Genomic DNA, 9,083 nt, shown 5'->3' with positions numbered 1-9,083 from the left:
CCCCACCCCACCTCGATTACTCCCATCCCAGCCGCGCTTCCATTGATCGCGGGGGAGATCTTTCCTGAAACACGTGCTACACAGCGGCAAGAACAAAGGCCTCTCCGCCGCCTCCTACACTCCAGAGAACTGCATCTTCCCGTCTCTCTTTTGGAACAAAGGACTAGAAGATCTATGCAGCTAAAGGTTAATCAGGGTCTTCCGATGTTCACAGTTCACTCTCTCTGGAGTGCAGACTCAGAGTTTAATTTTGATTTTTAAAATGCATATAGACTTGTCATGCTTTGTTGCTGTGATGGCTGTATAACAGAATATGGGTGTTGAATATCTTAAATTTATATTGAGTAAGACAGTTTTTGTGTTTGATGTGTCAGATTGTGCGTATGAATACAGACAGATTCAATACTGTATGTGTGTGGGACCAAACATCTCCACAAGGATAGTAAAACCCCAAAATCACACGCACTGTGAGGAAACGGCTTAGTAAACATACTAAATAACGTAATGCCAAAACGCAATAAAAAGCAATAAAACTGCATTGAAAGCCTCAATCACAATGGAAAAAAACTAAAGTGAAGAGAGAGCATGATTTGAAAACGTGAAAATGTCTCAAAATTAAGGCCAATTAGAGAACGCGGTTGATTATGAGACTGTACAGAAGTCACATGACCTCCAATCATTCCAGCGATTGGTGGACCACCAAGACACAAGTGCTAATTATATCAGTGAAAATGTGTAATTCTTCCTGGCGAGGCTTAAAAATAACCAGCGCTATAAATACAAGGCATTCATTTAATCAGAGGCTAATTCACTTCTGACAGAGAGTAAATTCCACTATTTTCTGTGAGGCTTTCTGAAATTGCCATCATTTTTAATTAATTCTTAATTAAAATATATTACACCACAGCTTCTACCCATCTCTCTTGATATTGTAACATAATCAATTCAGAACCATTTACATATCATTAATTAAAAGCTTTCCCCTCTCATCCTTAAAATCATAATGAGGCTCTATTTCTCATTAAGATGGCATACGAGCAAAATAACAATGCTACAGAGAATGTAAGACACACAGAGGAAGGTCCGTCGTCACAACTTCAGCATCCTTCTGCTGTTCCTCTGGTGTCAATAAATGACAAAGCGAGATTTCAAGCTTAATAATGTGTTGCTGAATTGAAAAGCCAGCGTTTTCAGCGTTGCTATTGGACAAGGAGTGTTTAGTGTCTTCATAACATTGAAAACGGGGAGTTAATGTAGTATGTATGGGAGCATATGATAAATAAACTTTGGCATGTGGGTTGTTGACAAATAGGCAGTAAAAAATGCTTATTTGACAATATTTGAAGAAGAAATGCATATATGTAGTGTGAAGTCTGATTTTTGAGAAAATATAAAGGTTCAATAACTTTGTCAATTCTTTCAAGTTACAGTTAAACAAACTTATTTAATTATCTAAAGAGACTTGTCCTCTGGTGGGACATCTTTGTCTTGTGGTGTGATAGTACAGGCGTCACACCGGTGGAAATTTTCTGTCACACCAAAGGACGTTTCAGCCTTTTGTGTCAATTAATGACCTTGCTATTCTGAGCTAACCTGTTATTCGTGGTTAGAAAGAGACATTTGCATAATTTTCCATGATTATGTAGTTTGAAAAAATATAATTTAAAGGTGTCGCACCAAAGGACAACAAAATGTAGTGGTTTCAAAAAAAAAGTTAACCATGTGCACAGGGGGCTTCAGTAACACAATCATGAATGAGATCCTTCAACGAATTCATTTTTTTTTAAATTGGCCGATTTAAAATCAGGATATGGTGTCACACCAGAGGACATGGTTTTCAGAGACAAAATGTATCAAGTTCTTACGTTTTCAGAAATATACACTGTAAAAAGTTTTCACCAGATTCAACTTAAAAACCTAAGTTCAGCAGCTGCCTTAAGCTTTTAAAATACAAGTCATTTTAACTTACAATAAAAATGAGGTGATATAACTTGTGAGTTTAAATGACTTAAGTTGATTTAACTTAAAATCTTAAGGCAGCTCCTAAACTTAAGTTTTTAAGTTGAAACTGGTGAAAACTTTTTACAGTGTATGGATGAAAAAATCAAGATTGCCATTTACTAAAATAGACACTTTTTAGACACATTTATATGGTTTTCTTTTTAATTTATAAAAGTTGTTATTTATTGAACCATGCTTGAGACAGTCACACCACAGGACAATTTTGAGATTTGGCTTAAAAATGTTAAAAATCTAATAACACACTGTAGCTTTTATAACCACATGTCCATGTACAGTACACTCTTTAAAATAAAGATGCTTTAAAAGGTTCTTCACAGCAATGCAATAGAACCATTTTTGGTACCACAAAGAACCATTCAGTCAAAGGTTCTTTAAAGAACCATCTCTTTCTTACCTTTTTATAATCTGAAGAACCTTCTTTTGCCACAAAGAACCTTTTATGAAACAGAAAGGTTCTTCAGATGTTTAAGGCTCTTTATGGAACCATTTAGACAAAAAAGGTTCTTCTATGGCATCGTGAAGCACCTTTATTTTTAAGAGTGTAGGACGAAGAAATGTTTAACGATTTACTGCTTTTTAAATAACGATAATATTAATTATATTCGTTTTTACCTTGTGCGACAGTGAAAATGCCATGTTACGTCAACAACCCATGTATAGAAATAGCTGTAGCAACAGAGAAATGAGCAAACTTTAGTTACAAAAAAGTAGAAATACAATTAAACTAATTTTAAATAAATAAATTATAAAATATTTAGAAATAAATGTAGAAATTTGAATCCAACTTCTGAAAATAAATGTAAAAAAATTAATTAAATTAAAAAATATATATATAACTAAATTATTTACTTCTAAAAATGACAAGTAAAAATTAAATATAGAAATTAAAATTTAAAAATAAAAAGTAACAAAATCCAAAAGAAAAAAAAAACACTCTCTCATGACAGCAGTTGTCCAGTGGTGCCAAAAGTGACATCAGCAGCTTGTTGACAAGCAGCAGTGCAAAATACGTGATGTCACATCCTCTCCCAGTCATGTCTCGCTACACGCATGGCTCTTTTCTTACATTCCTAATATCAAGCATTGATGAGTGCTGTGGTGTAACGCATCAGCCATGTCCTGATTTCTATCATCCCTCTCTCTTTCCGTCTCCCTCCCTCTCTCTGTCGCAGGTGTCCCGGCATGGCTGTCAGGGTGGCACGTTTTGAGTCCTCTGCCCGTCAGATAAAAATCGCAGAAGCCGGCGTTTGGACTTAGTGACAGCAATTTATTTGAATGTTTTGTCAGCGCGCTGCTGCATTATATGAAGGCCGCACGCCAATATGACACATCTACCCCTTGCCCATATGTATGCAGACACACACATGCACACACACACACAAAATATAATAACGTATCTATTGACACTCTTACCCACAGATGGATTTCACCTCATTTAAATGAAGATTCAAAACACCGTAAGGGATAAAACACTTTTTGCATTTGTTTCCTGTGAAATGTGGTGACACCGCAGAAGTTTAAAACAATTAAAGCCTAAACTTATAAACGCATGCAGGGAAATGGTGTTATATGTACTATTTACATATGGTGTTGGCATTAAAAAAGAAAAAAAAACAACAATGTGAAACAGATAGAAAATTCTATTTGCACTTCACTGAAAAGGCGCTAACATGTTATTAACGCAGATTCCTATACCTGTAGGAAACCTGCCGCATTTCACGTCTTATTTCAGACAGTGGTAAACATAAAAAAAAAAAAACGCTTTGGGAGTCTAGTGTAAACGCTTGTGTTGGCAGGCAGCTGGTTGAGTCTTGTTAGGGCAGTGTTAATGCTGAAACACACAGTCAGACATAGTTAGCAGCTGTTTCAGGCATTTAGAAGATCGCCTCTCCTATTACTCCGCAACACTTCCACACGCAGCCCTCGCTCGGCACCAGACACACCAATTACAACGTAAACTCCTGCTCTACACGCTTAACCGCCACAAGCGCGTGCAAACGCCCACAAACACGAAACCGCAAACCAGCAGGCCTTTATTTTCCAGAGCGCTGAACTTTCTCGCTTTCTAAACATACATAGTACTTAGACGTGTATACGGACGCACTTAGAACAAGTCCACTTGACAGTCCACAAGTACTGGCAGGAGGAATGATTAATTCGTCTGAAAACACAAGCACATTAACGAGTCTCTGAGCACGGCTCGAACTAGGTCTGTGTAATCCTAGATGTGAACGGCTTCTTTGCCAAAAGCAGCTTGGAGTTGAATGTACCTTTATGAACACACACACACATACATAGAAAAAAAAATTATATATATTAATGGGTGAATAAACAAAATGTGATGTGATGTTCTATATTTCAGATCTGAAACTACAGCAGCAGATTGTCATCCCTGTTTTAAATCAGAGAGAATCTCTGGAATTGTTTGTCCGGCACTAAACAAGAGAAGAAAAGTGACAGTTTGCGTAACACCGGACTGTCAGCAACTCTGCGGGATGTTATTTACATTGGGCGCAGGCACAGAACGCTCGATCTCTATTTTAGGACACGTACTGAGAGAAATTCATAGATAGGCCTAGTTATACACTACCGTTCATAATCGATGTTTGAAAGAAATTAAAAGTTTTATTCAGCAAGGATGCATTAAATTAATCAAAAGTGACAGGAAAGATGTTTACATTGTTCAAAAAAACATTTAATTAAAAATTCATTGCTGTTCGTTGAACACTAATCCTAAAAAAAATAAAAAATAAAAAAAAATAAAAATAAAATAAAAATTACAACAAATATTAAGATGAAAATTCAGCTTTGCCATCACAGGAATAAATTATATTTTCCAAAAAAAAAAAAAAAAAATTAATAATAATAATAGTAACAATTAATTAATTAAAGTTGAAAATAAATATTTTAAATTGTAATAATATTTCTCAATATTCATGTGTTTACTGTATTTTTAATTAAATAAATTCAGCCTTGGTGAGTATAAGAGACTTCTTTTAAAAAAAAAATCTAAAAAATGCTGGATTAAATACAAACCATTAAATGTTTAACCCAGCCTTCAGGGTAGTTTTATTTAACTCAACTATTGTTAAAAAATGACTATATGGCTGGTTTAAAATGAACCCAAAATAGCTTGTAAATTAAAAATAAGACATAATTACTAGAAGCATCAGCAATAATCAAAAGGTGAACATTTATTAATAAGAAATGTAATATATATATATATATATATATATATATAATTTAATTATTATTTATTCAACTTATTAATAAATGTGACCCTGGACCACAAAACTAGTCCTAAGTAGCACGGGTATATTTGTAGCAATAGCCCAAAATACATTGTATGGGTCAAAATTATCGATTTTTCTTTCATGCCAAAGATTATTAGGATAATAAATAAAGATCATGTTCGATGAAGATATTTTGTACATTTCCAACCATTAATATACCAAAACTTAGTAATATGTATTGCTAAGAACTTCATTTGGACAACTTTAAAGACTTTTGATTTTTTTGCACCCTCAGATTCCAGATTTTGAAATAGTTGTATCTCGGCCAAATATTTTCTTATACCCTAATGAAAGCTTATTGATTCAGCTTTCAGGTGTATCAATTTCAAAAAAAGTGACTGGTTTTGTCATCCAGGGTCACAAATGTTAATTTCCAACTTATTTTGGGTTCATTTAAAGGAGTAATTATAGTAATTTTTAAGTAATACACTCTTAATCACAATGCCATAGAAGAACCTTTTTTGTCTAAACGGTTCCATAAAGAACCTTTAACATCTGAAGAACCTTTCTGTTTCACAAAAGGTTCTTTGTGTGAAAGAAGGTTCTTCAGTTTATAAAAAGGTAAGAAAGAGATGGTTCTTTAAAGAACCTCTGACTGGATGGTTCTTCTATGGCATCGCTGTGAAGAACCCTTTAAAGCACCTTTTTTTTTAAGAGTGTAGTTGAGTTTAGTTGAAAAACAACCCAGTCGCTGGATTCCATATTTCACCCATCGCTGGACTGTTTTTAACCCAGCATTTTTAGAGTCTGAACAGTAGTGTAACGTAAATATCTAAACAGAATAATAAATTAAAATGAACAATTTTAGGCCTACAATAATGCATACTATTAATAACTTTGTCATTAAATACATTGTATTTAAATTGATAGTTTAATATTAATAATAACATTAAAACATTACATAAAGATCCCACTATAGGCAATAAACAGCAACAGAAGAAAAAAATAGCTGACAGCAACAAAAGGAACAAGAAACTGCAGAAGTGATGTTTACGGTGCGTTCCTGCACTTGCAAAAGAAAAACAAGATTTTTTTCCAGCATTGCCAGATCAATCAAAGATCAGGTAATGAAATATGCTCTGTCCTGTTTTGTTATCTATTTATTTTTTGCATGCTCCCGGAACCTCTGACAAATTGTGCGCGATTGCAAATCTCCATAAATCACGATTAAAGACAAGTATATCATCACCAGAGCATATATCTTCTCCGGCCTGACCCGTCCGCTAATGAGAAAAGGCCCTGGACTATCTCGGCTGATTAATTAATTCAAAATGTCGGCTGTTATTCAAATATGAGGCTGGCGCTATTTGAATAACTCTTGACAGCGAATGCCTGAAGAAATAATTTCCAGTTTGTGCGACCCTCCGCTGGATTGCTGATGATGGCTTATGGAAATGCTATACGTTGACTTTCCTACTCTCTCCCTCTCGTGCTCTAGCTCTCCTCTCTCATCCTCTGAGCCATCATGTTGTGTTTTCATTACTTCATTCCAAGTTCAGGTTGAGCTCAAGGGTCCAGTGCTTCCATTCTACTGCAGACCCTGTGTGTTAGCAGAGTGCCCTACAGTCTGGGCTGATCAGTGGTGCCTGGATAGACAGCAGGAGAGAGGCAGAGAATGCACACTGTACAGACTTACAATATAAATATAACTACATCTACAATTCTAAAAATCTTCTTAGCATTTTAAAAACGATATAATATTTCTATTTTGTGTCAAAATATCTTTAAAATGCTTACTATGGAGTGTGTACGTGTGTGTGTGTGCTCTTTTTCCCTCCACTCTATCTCTGCTCTCATCAGGCAGAGAGAATAATCAGGGCTCAGGAGACAGGAGAGGTTCAGTCATTAAATAAATTAACTCTGCTACACTACCATCCCTGCGCACCCGCGCGACTATGACCGTGCTCTGCATGCACACATATACGCACATACACACATATAATGCTCATAATATTCCAGAAAAAGAGTCGGTTAAAGACTCAATGCAAGGAGAGAATCAGCAGACACACATAAGCTAAAATTACATGATAAGAATGTTACTGTACACCTAGTGCCTCGTTGAAAGGGTCTCTAATTTGAGGAGGAAGTTGTGAAACGCCCTCTGCCCTTGGTGTATAATTTCATTTGCATGGGTTAGGATGCTATAGTCTGCTTTACATGATCATATTAAAGGCTAGGGCAAATTAAAAAGGTCGGGAAGTGTCATGTGAACAAAAAACCTGCTAATTTCTGCTCTCATTTGTGACCCTAGACCACAAAACCAGAAATAAGGGTCCTTTTTTTTCAAATTGAGATTTATACATAATCTGAAAGCTGAATAAAGAAGCTTTGTTTTAATGTATGATGTATTTTTTTAATATTTGGTCGAGATACAACTATTTGAAAATCTGGAATCTGAGCGTGCAAAAAAAAAAAAGAAAAACAAATATTGAGAATATTAAGAAGTTCTTAACAATGCAAATTGCTAATCAAAGATTAGGTTTTGATATAATTACGGTAGGAAATTTACAAAATATCTTCATGAAACATAAATATATAATGTTAATATGCTAATGGTTTTTGGCATAAAAGAAAAAATGTTCATTTTGACCCATACAATGTATTGTTGGCTATTGCTACAAAATACTCTATCTCTATTTTAGGACACATACTGAGACAAATTCATAGATACTACCATTCAGGATAGATGTTTGTAGGAAATTTAAACTTTTATTCAGCAAGGATGCATTAAATTAATCAAAAGTGACAGGAAAGATTATCCACATTGTTAAAAAAAAACATTTAATTAAAAATTAATTGCTGTTTGTTGAACACTAATCCTAAAAAACAAGAAAACACACTATTTAAAACAATATATATTAAGCTGAAAAATCAGCATTGCCATCACAGGAATAAATAAAATAAAAAATAATAAATAAATAATAATAATAATAACAATTAATTAGTTCAAATTTAAAATAAATCTATTAAATTGTAATAACATTTCACAATATTCATGTGTTTACTGTTTTTTAATTAAATAAATGCAGCATTGGTGAACATGAGAGACTTCTTTTCAAGAAAACAAACACAAAAAAGATCTAAAACATCCTGGATTAAATGTTTAACCCAACCTTCCAAGTAGTTTTATTTAAGTCAACTATTGTTAAAAAAAGACTATATGGCTGGCTTAAAAATAACCCCAAATAGCTTGTAAAATAAAAATCAGAAATATAATTACTAGAGGAATCAGTAATAATTAAAAGGTGGACATTTATTAATGAGAAATGCTACTTACAACTGGTTTTGTGGTTTAGGCTCACATATATAGTTTTTAATTATATAAAGAAAGTACAATCTTTAGTATAAAAACCTCTTTGCTAGTAACAAAAAATATCATTTACTAGATCATTATGTTTAATATTTGACATAGTTCCCCTTCAGTCGAATCACTTCGACGTTACATGGGATGTAACGTCTCCGTTCCCTCCTTCAGGGAACGAGGGTTACCTACGTAACCTAGACGTTTCTGTATGAAATCTAAAAAAGCCCTCTTTAGCACTTGTCTGTCTATTAATAACACCTTTTTTTTTTTTACTAAACTCATTGCTCCACTTCTAAAAACTCCCGACTCCTTGTAAGGCAGAAAAAGAGTGAAAAATCTCAAACTGTGCCACGTAAAACAAATCGCTATCAATCATTCTGACAGAGCTGCCGCTTATTTGAGAGGCAAAAGTGAGCAAAAAATCTAGCTGTCAGCAGAGTGGCCGGTGTCTAAACCCACACTTT

Source organism: Garra rufa, chromosome 15 (assembly GCF_049309525.1).
Source record: "Garra rufa chromosome 15, GarRuf1.0, whole genome shotgun sequence".
NCBI classification, from domain to species: domain Eukaryota; kingdom Metazoa; phylum Chordata; class Actinopteri; order Cypriniformes; family Cyprinidae; genus Garra; species Garra rufa.
The sequence above is the reverse complement of the archived record's forward strand: the minus strand, read 5'-3'. Positions refer to the sequence as shown.